The sequence below is a fragment of the Bombus bifarius genome, unplaced genomic scaffold (assembly GCF_011952205.1).
Source record: "Bombus bifarius isolate JDL3187 unplaced genomic scaffold, Bbif_JDL3187 scf7180000008000, whole genome shotgun sequence".
Classification (NCBI taxonomy): Eukaryota; Metazoa; Arthropoda; class Insecta; order Hymenoptera; family Apidae; genus Bombus; species Bombus bifarius.
The window spans coordinates 1,677,375-1,687,209 of record NW_022884379.1 but is presented as its reverse complement, the minus strand read 5'-3'; the positions used below and the strand labels follow the sequence as shown (position 1 = coordinate 1,687,209).

Below are 9,835 nucleotides of genomic sequence, written 5' to 3'. Positions count from 1 at the left end.
TGGTTTGGTCGCGGAAAATGCGCGGCAGGGGTGGAAAAGGGCCGACGTGAACATACCACACAGCCTGTGCCTGGCTGGCTGCCCGCCGGTTTTCGGCAAGAGACGACACAGCAGCAGCAGCAGCAGCATCAGCAGCCTGTTCGTGACGAGCCCCAGAATGCTCCTGGAGGGGGCTGACTCGGAAGGGGAGGGGGGGAGGCTCCAGAGTCGGCATCCTCGGTTCTAGGGTGGAAACCACTGCCACCGACAACGAGGGTTGGTGGGGGATTCAGAGAGGGCTAAAACGAGAGGTGGCTTGGTGGGAGGGAGAACAGTCGATCCCTGGGGCACTACCAGGGGGATTGGGGGTTGATATCGAGGGGCAGGGCTAGGTGGGCGAAGACGGAGAGGGCGTAGTGATCCCGCGACCATCAAACCAACAACACCGTCCCGACACAAAACGGCGCATCCTGCTGCGCCCCCTTCTTCTTCTGTCGCTTCTGCCGCTTCTGCTTCTTCTTCTTCGTCGACACGTCCTGTTCCATCGTAGTCGGCCACGGCGGCGTCGACCGAAGTCGGCTCACGCATCCTGGCTTTCTTGCCGCTTTCATCCACGCAAGATGTCGAACACGATCCTCCACGATGGATTCCATGGAGGTATCCGAGAGATTCATCCCCTGGACCTGCTGTCGATGGACGATGGAGTATGGTTCTCCAATACGGTAACCGTGGCTGGAAGAGGATCCAGGAGACATTCGATCAGCTACCATTGGATCCACGGAACACGGAATTCATTGACAGGTAAAGTATATCAGGATTTCTCCCGTGACGATCTCAAGGTCAATCTTTGGTCCGATAGGTTTCGTTCCGATTTTCCCTGATCGTGTCTTGCCGGTTAAGGTGCCTTTGATCGTAAAGCTTCTGACCTTCTTTTGGCGGCTCTTTCGCGACATTTTGATGATCCGTGATGATCTTTATCAATACATAATTTCCTTTTTTATGTCCCGGACTGAGGTAGTTCAAGGTTACGTATAAATCAGGAAGTGACGTTTACAAGGCTTCAGGGTCATCGATGATACGGTCCGTTTTTTTCGTAATTGTTGTTTTGACGTAATTTATATTCCATAAAATTATTAATTAACGACACATAATTGTTTTATGACGATTATTATTGCGTCCATTTTTCAATTCGTTAATATAAAACGTAGAATTTTCCCCATCGTATTAATATCATGTATTGATCGAATAAAACTCTTGATTAGAAAATGTACAGACTTGAAAAATTATAGTTCGTGAGGACTGTACCGCGATGACCTTTGGTTACGTCAAGTTACATCATTCGACACAGTCGGTCTAATGACATATGGTCAACTATGAATGTCGATAGGAGAAAAGCATCCGTGTTACGGAGAATCACCATATGTTACGATGCCGGTAACGTTTTCTTTGGCCTCGACGCATCATTTTTAAAAAAGGCATCCGTCCAAGATAGACATCTCAAATGATGATACAAATTCATCGTATAATACGATACACTCGTTACAATTCTACAGTATATCTACGATATTATTATTCAAATACTTCAAACATTACAACCGAGTTACTTAATCGCTATTATCGATGTTATCTCTCTTCTTCCAACAAGATTACACAAATGTTTCCGTACACGCAGATGATAACTGATGAGACGTTCCTCTTAAATCCCACGAACGTTCTTCGATGTCGTAAGGACAACGTAACATCCTGACTTCTATAACACCCGGTAGACGAGGTGTTCCCCTATTCCGCGTAAGTACATTATGGTGTGTACTGTTGTTTTATCAGTAGTGCAGGATCGCCATGGCTACGAAGTATGAATAAGCCGTTGCCGGCACGTCGCCGCTAGCTGTCTAATTACCATTTTCGTAATTTGCTGTCACGAAACTGACTTTCAGTCGCCATCCTTAAAAACAGCCCACGATCGGCCCGGAAGTCCCCGAAAATGTGACGAGAAAAATCTCTCGCCACCTATCGACCATCACGATTCCGACTACTTCCGCAATTCGATAATCCTCTGGGAGGGATCTATCGATCGTTCTGATACCAACACTTATCTATACTAAACTTTCAAAATTTATTATCTATTTATTAAAAAATGTATCGTCTATCCCATGATCTTAAATATCAAGTAAGTAAAATTCGGAACAAAACATACACAATATTCCTTAAATACACATATTTTCAAATTCATTACCTGTTCTGCTAAATATTAAATAAAATTTAGAGTAAAAGTTATGCAATTTCCTTCGACTAGAGTTGTTATTACTATAAAAAACTATTAGATTATTACAGATGTATCTAAAGTTTTATATCATTTATGATCCTTAATTATCGTTAATGGTCCTCGAACGACCGTTCTAATTGCGTGAGAGACAGTCTCGAGGATTGGACGATCCCGGCGAGACAACTTATCGAACTGTCAATATGTGATCAGCTGACGAACTCGGCTGAGGGTTTCAGGACGGATTCCTATTTATAACCAACCGATCGGTCGTCCGCCGTTCGACGTTCGACGCCTCGATTACGCTAGAAAGATTCGATTACCAACGCTTCAGGGTATTTAAACTTTCAACGATCTTCCCATCCGATTGCACAAAATCAATCCTCCACGATTCTACCAATCTTTTAAAACCATTATCCACTACGTGATTCTCTTTACGTGGCAAATTTTCAAATATCCAATGTAGACGACAAAATTCTATCTTGCCAATAACGTGCACTTATCAATTCTTTAATTCTGCATGTAAGTCAATGACAGTCGGTATTTTTAATTCTATAGATAAAGCATTATGAGAAAGAATTTAGAAGACACAATGAAAAGCTGTTGCTGACCTACGACCACTCAACTGCCTCGCAAGGCCGAGACACGTCTCCTCACCCTTTTGTCACAAATGCTGCCTCATCTTCCAACTCTCCCGCTATCGTTACCTCTCTGTTTCGCTCATGAAAACTGTTCGTTTGTTCTAGATACCAGGTAGAACCATGCGGTTCGTCGGCCCGGTACCAGGGTTCTCATGAATGGAGGAGGGTTCGCCAGGATCGATGAAGAGGGCGTGCCTTCAGGGGAGGATTGGTATCCGTGACGTTTTCAACCCCACCTGAGAAGGCCGCAAACGGAGTGCACGTGCTCGATTACGTCATAAGGATAGCCTGGACTGGAGCGAGAGTAAAGTCATTCAGTGATCCTGTATCGCTGCTTGTTCCACGGTCATAAGATTCCACTTCCGGTTCTCACCGTAACTGTAAATTAATGTCAACTTTACGGTAAGACCCATTAGTTTCGTTTCTTCCTCATCCCGAAAGATATGCATTTCTAGATCTTCTTGTTGAATTTTTAGTAGTTCGATTTTTAATAATAATACTTTCTGTTAATTTATTCACCATCTTTTTCGTAGTATATTTGCTTTGAGACTTTTTTAGTTCGTTTTTATATATTTCTCAGCTTTGTAAGATGCAAGAACGTATAAGATTCTCATAGTTAAAGTCCTATAGTCCCGTTTAAACTATTTCTTTTGCATTGTATAATCGCACCATAAAAGAACATCGCCTTGCAACTCAAAATATTCGTAACGTGCACAAATCCAAGTATCCAAGTAGCGGATCAAAATTCCCAAGTTTTGACATTCTCGAGACGAGCTTCAAAGTCTCCATAGACGGGAATTCGAGTCCTTGGGATTTTATCGCTCGTATAATTACTGTCGTATTCGCCACGCCCGATTACCCACCCCTGTTCTACACTCTCGAAAACAGCTCTTCTCTCGTGGTATAGTTACCAAAACCAGGTAACGATCGTTTACTTTCTTGCGTCCCGCGTTTCTATCTCCGTAAAGTAGCATTAGATCTTCGCGGGATCTAATCCAGATCGATCGTCCCAAATTCACTTCCCCTACTCTTCTTTATCATTCAGCCCCTTTCACGAGGCACGACGCTTTTTCCCGAGAAATTAATGACACTTTCGACATCCCATTGCAAATGTCAACGTTGGCTAGCATTTAAATAACTTCGTATTAAATTCCTCGTCTCCAAGGGTGTCTCCTGCGAGGGTTAATAGGCTGAGATCGGGAGAGAGGGTGGGGGTTGTCGAGGTTAGGCGAGAGGGGTGGGTGTAGCGCGAGGAGGGTTTAAATCGATGGATGAAACCCCCCTCCTGGTAACCCTGACCCACAGTTCTGGCAGACGAGGTCCCAGCCCTTCGAGGGAATGCCCCATTGTGCCACGGAAACCCCCGTTTCTTCCTCGCTTGACGGATGTGAATTGGCCTTTAGGGCGATTGTAGCTTTCAAGCACGCGCTGGACCCCGTCGCGCGCTCACACAAACACACACACACACACACATACGAACACTGTTACGGCCCCCCATATCGAGTCACGCGCCCTTTAAAACGAGCAACACCCTTCTCACCAAGGTTTTTGGACGAGTTTCGGTCTACGGACCCCTTCGCCCTTTACTAGGACACTCGGCCAAAGAGATACGCTCGGCCAATCACCTCTTCCATCACGAAAATTATGGGTTTTCGGCTCGAACAGCACGATCCGCTATTGTGTCTCAAAAGGGGTATACCCGTCTTTCGAAAAAATTCGCTCGACCTAGTGTATAGTCGTATCTCGTTGTTTTATGGGATAGACGAGTTCGTTAGAGATACTTTGTTAAACGAGGAACTTTTTTTTTTATTGGAAAAGTTTCGGTAAAAGGTGTAAAAGTTTGCTCATTCTCTCGTTTGGAGGTTGTAGGCGATCGTACTTGTTTGTCGAAGTTGTGTTAGTGTCTCAATGGAATATTTTATGAATGAGAACAAGTATTCTTTAAAAAACCATAAATCTCTGATTCTTCACGTTCCTCGATAAATATGTTAAAAATTAAATAACGCAGTATTCGTTTTCGAAATGGTAAAATCAAACAATCGTATACAAAATTTCCACCTTGTTCTTTCTGTGACTACTAATCTTTCCACGTCAAAATTTATCGTACAACGTAAATACCTCACAAAGGAAAAGCGATCTATAAACCGTGAAATTTTCTGTTTCCCACAGAGAATTCGTAAAACCACGTCGAAACAGGGCGTAACGTAAGTCGTAAGACACGGTCATGTTCTCTTACGTAGGCAACTCCGTGGCGAACATCCATCAAGATCCGCGTCAATATTAGTCAGAGCATCCCATATGTCCCTCTCCACGCGAGGAAAAAGTATGGAATGGGGTGGCTTTCTTGATTATGCGAATATCTACAGACAATGGAACCCCAACGTCAGCTGCTCCCCGGCCCTGGATATCACGGGGTCGTACACCCTCAGCGAAATAAGCAATAAGTTATGGTGGGACTGACGAACCCCCCGTAGACCCCCCTACTCCGCGTACCAACACCCTCTAACCACCCCTGATCGTGGGTCCATAGGACGAGTGGTATCGTTCCATAGTATAGTTTCGACGCTCATCAAGCTCAGTTCGCATTGCGACGTGCATCGCGCCGTGTGCTCGCCTACGCTTTTTTTCTAACCCCCGCGCGTGCTCTCGATATTATCGAACGTATACATACGTGCATCGAATAACGAAACGCATCCGTTGAACGCGATACGTTTGAACATTGTTCGAGTTGCAACGGTGATTGAGAATTTGTTGATCGACCATAGTGTTACGACGTTACATCGTTTTATTCCTTTGTTTTTATCCCTTTTATCTTCTTTTTCATATTTCTTATATCACGTTTAGTTTTATCATTTTACATCGGGATGTTGACTTCACTGTGGCAGTAACTCGTCGTTGATGGGTTGACGGAGTAAAGACGGATAGAGGAGGAAGATACTGAAGAGGCTAGTGAATATTTCACACTGTTGGTGGATTTTACGCGGAGGAAGATGGAAAGAAGAAGTGAGATGGTGGAAAATACGAAGATGCGTGAGTCTGTGCTCCTTGCGTTCACTGCGGGCTTCCATGTGCCAACTTTTCAAAATTCATAAGGCACGCGGTGAATGCCAAGAGCGGACCAAATTCAACGTTCTCTATCGCGATACACGTCGATCGTAGTTGGCAGTTCACGGATTTCGACGATTTAACTGTGCTCGTTACTTTTGCTACGACAGGTCAGTAATGAGTTGAAATTTCCATGTCTGCGACTTTGATTTTCATTACGTTCGACGATTAATATATTTTTAATTTTCCCTCTTTTTCTATTTATTTTTTTTTTTTTTTTTTTTTTTTTTTAGTTTTATATCTTAATAATAGTAGACCGTAAAAGTGGATCGTAGTAATAGTTTTGAATGATTTCAAGTAGACGAGACTTCAGTAGTTCAAGAAAATCCTTTTGTTTTTCATTTTTTTTTTTTTATTCCTCCTGCTAGAATTTGTAGAATTGTAGAATTTCAGTTTGATAACAGAGTGAAACTTTAAGTTTGTTGTAAAGTGAGATCATGTACAGTAACAGCTCCTCTTCGACTGTGTACATATGCATTCTTTTTAACAATAAAAAGAAATATCGTTTACCCCCGTCTATTATACCTGCGTCTCTCAATCATTTCTCCATCACGATTCTCTCTACTTCTTTCTTTTTCTTTTTCTACTCCCATCGAGTGCCTAACCATATCAGGTAAGGAACCTTGAACTTTCTCTCTCTCTCTCTCTCTGCCTCGGTCTCGGTAATTTCACCCTGTAAAGAACCTTACTCAACACGTCAATTAATTTTTCACAATCTATTACAAACCGACGAAGATCCTCTAATCCTCATTACGTGACCACGTACGATCACAGTAGTATAAATTACAATGCTTCATCAACTTTTCCCATTCTACCATATTCTACACACCCATATACTCAATTCATTCCCAATTTATCACGACTTATTTTCCCACCACGTTTACATTTCCTTGGACGTATTTTCAACCCTGAAAAGATACCAAAAACGATCCACGCAATTCTACAAAACAACGAAGGGAGCCCTTCCTACGGTTTGTTCCCAATCCCTCGACTTTCTCAAGGACAAACTCGTGATCGAACCCAGCGATGATCGTAGAGCGGCATCAACGAGCAGCAGAGACATAGAGAGCAGGGTTAGCAATCGTTTTAAGTGTCCCAGCGTGGCACGAGCGGCGATAAGGGTGGGAGAGAGGGCTTAAAGTCAGCACCCCCGTAATGGAAATTGGGGAATTCCCGAACGTACGACGAAAACGGCCGCTTGTATCGACCGAGTCCTCATCCGCGGAACGGGCAAATACGAGCTGCCGGTGGCAAGAGGGGGTGACTGCTAGCATAGGGGGGTGGCAAGGGGTGAACGGAGGTTTAAGGGTGGACGTACGTTGCCTGGCAACCCATCCCTTCTCGTCAGCATCCCCCTGGACCGCCGCGGCTCCAGCAACGATGCCACGTTACCAATACCAACCGCCGATGCTCTGTGCTTCCACCTTCTACCAACGCGGCTACCAAGAGCTCGATTTTCCTCTACCCCGGTTATACGTATACCCTGTTAAAGGAAACGCGTCCTCACTCTACAGACCCGTCCAACACTCCAGCAGTTTCCTCCATTATTCAGGCCCGATGCTCAACCACTGTCCCTTTTCGTCGGTTTCATCCCTCCACCTGCCAGACGTAGCATCCTCTCTCTTTTTCTTTATTTCCAGCTTTCCACGGGGCACCGCAGAGAATCTCCGCCGCGGATAATGGACGTCTGTGCACGCGAATTAGAAACGACGATCGCGAAATCAAGCGTACGCAGGCTTTCGTTATCGGAAAAGCGGTTCGATTGCAACGGGGGTTGGGGAGGATACGCCGTTATACTCGGGATTTGAGACGAGTTGGTAATAACGTAGATTATTCGATCGGTGGAGAGAATATTTTCTATACTCGATTATTATAGAGAAGTTTTTTTAAAAAGAAAAATAGCAATTTAGATTATTCGATTGTTATTATAGATTATCGGAATTAGTTTGTTCTTAAATTTGTAAATATAGTGTAGAAATAGTGTAGAGATGATCGAGTTTTAGGCCTGAGAGATCTAGATTATTTGATTATTGTTATTATTATCATAGAAAATTCTTTCCTTGCGAATGGGGATGATAAAGACACGAACGTAGAGAAACGTGCCATAATTTCGAACCGTAAAATACTTTGAATTCGGAGAACATATTTTACTCGATCGTTATAACGAAATGTTTTCTTGCAAATGTGTGTAACGAGAATAGCAATATAGGAGGACGTAACTGAGCTTTAAAGGATCATGAATTTCGGTTGTCGTATAAAGCTTGATCGTAATAAAGTATTTTTTCCTGTAAGTATATAGATTAACAGCAGAATTTTAAACCTAAATTTAGATATCGCGAGGTTTCGCGTTTTCAAGAATATAATTTTATAAATACCGTGCGATATTCAAGAGTAACCTCCATCGTCCGATATCGACGAATCTATCTTTGCTCCTCGCCGAGAGTAGCGATTATTAATGACGCGAACCTCGGCATCGTTGCAAGAACCAATAACATCTTAGATACGTAGATTTACGTAGATTACGTAGATATTAGAAAGACCAAACTACTTTACCTTATATTTTATTAGAACGAATGTTTTCGATTGATCAAGAACTGTAATTAAGGTTTGAGAGTGTATATATAACGTATTTGTGAAAGCAAGGTGTGTGACCGATTTACTAATAACACATTCGTATGAAGAAACATGTTTAATTGCATGATGTAATGTGGTTGGAATAAACGAGCATACGTAACCAATGCATCGCACATTCTTTCCAGCGATCCACAAAACGCATCAAAATGATAAACCCGCTCCTATAATTACCAAGTTGTCTAACCTGTCGCTTCTGATTATCTACAATCGTCGTGACTTTCACCAGCATAGAGTTTTACAATCGTTCCCTTCCGCGTTCCTCTCCTCGTCGAGCAGACAACCGATCGAACTGAATGGTCGCTGGAACCATCACGCAATAAAGTGTAACCCGAGCGAACGCTTGTTAACCCTCGTTCCTCCCCTCCCTTTTACTTTTTTCCCATTATCTCCATCCTGCGTGTTACGGAGATAAAAAAAAGAAACTAAGAAACCTCATCAGCATAAAGGACACAGATTTCTCGATATTTCTATTGAGATAAAGAACGGTCGTAAAATTCGATCAATCATTCATATCTCGTATAATGTGATATAAAGACTCATAAAACATCACACCATTCATAAGTTTCGTAAGAGATGATAAATACCGTCAGAGAGAAGATTCCTATCAGAAGCTTGTCGAAAGTCCTTGACGAGTTTCCCTCATCGGTGTCCTGATCATCAATCAAATCTTCTTCTCAAGGTAAAAGCACGGTCGTTATCTCGTAAGAAGCCACGAGCTCCGTAGGTGGGTAGTGAAGCGCGAAAGCAACCTCCTGGTAAACCATGCATCAACGAAAAGCGTTCTCATGGCACGGTGAAGGCCGGTCGAAGGTAAAAGTAAAAGGTATGCCATTTTCGCCACGCCACCCCTGACCAGCTCCCGAAATTCTCTCGCTCCATCTCCTCCGGCGTAGGCGCGACAAAGAGATTCAGATGAAGGTCACTTTGCCAATAAAAAGAAGCTCGAAACGGGGGATGAAAGGGGGTGGACGTGAAACGAAACAAGACGCGGCCACTACAGAAACGGCGATACCCTCACCCTTTGCAATTCGATCAACGAATAAATTTCATTCAGGTGATATGTTCCTCGATGAGAGAAGGCCAAGCTCTGATACGCGTTGATTGCAAATTAGTTGATTTTATGCGACCATGGAGCACGATTAACGGCCATCCCTTTCGAGTGGACTCGCTGCTGAATCAATTTACACGGGATGCTACTTTTTTCGAGTACTTTGAA

General features: G+C 43.4%; 1 long non-coding RNA gene across 2 annotated transcripts; it reads left to right on the top strand.

Annotated features, from left to right (window-relative positions):
- The first annotated feature begins 673 nt into the window (after positions 1 to 673).
- On the top strand, positions 674 to 9,486 carry LOC117206278. 2 transcript variants are annotated; one of them, XR_004487374.1, is made up of 4 exons: positions 674 to 780; positions 2,986 to 3,282; positions 5,766 to 6,095; positions 7,626 to 9,486. It is a non-coding gene; the product is annotated as an uncharacterized LOC117206278 (long non-coding RNA). The 2 variants fall into 2 exon arrangements; XR_004487373.1 differs by lacking the exon at positions 7,626 to 9,486 and having other exon boundaries at positions 5,766 to 6,171.
- Positions 9,487 to 9,835: the final 349 nt, after the last annotated feature.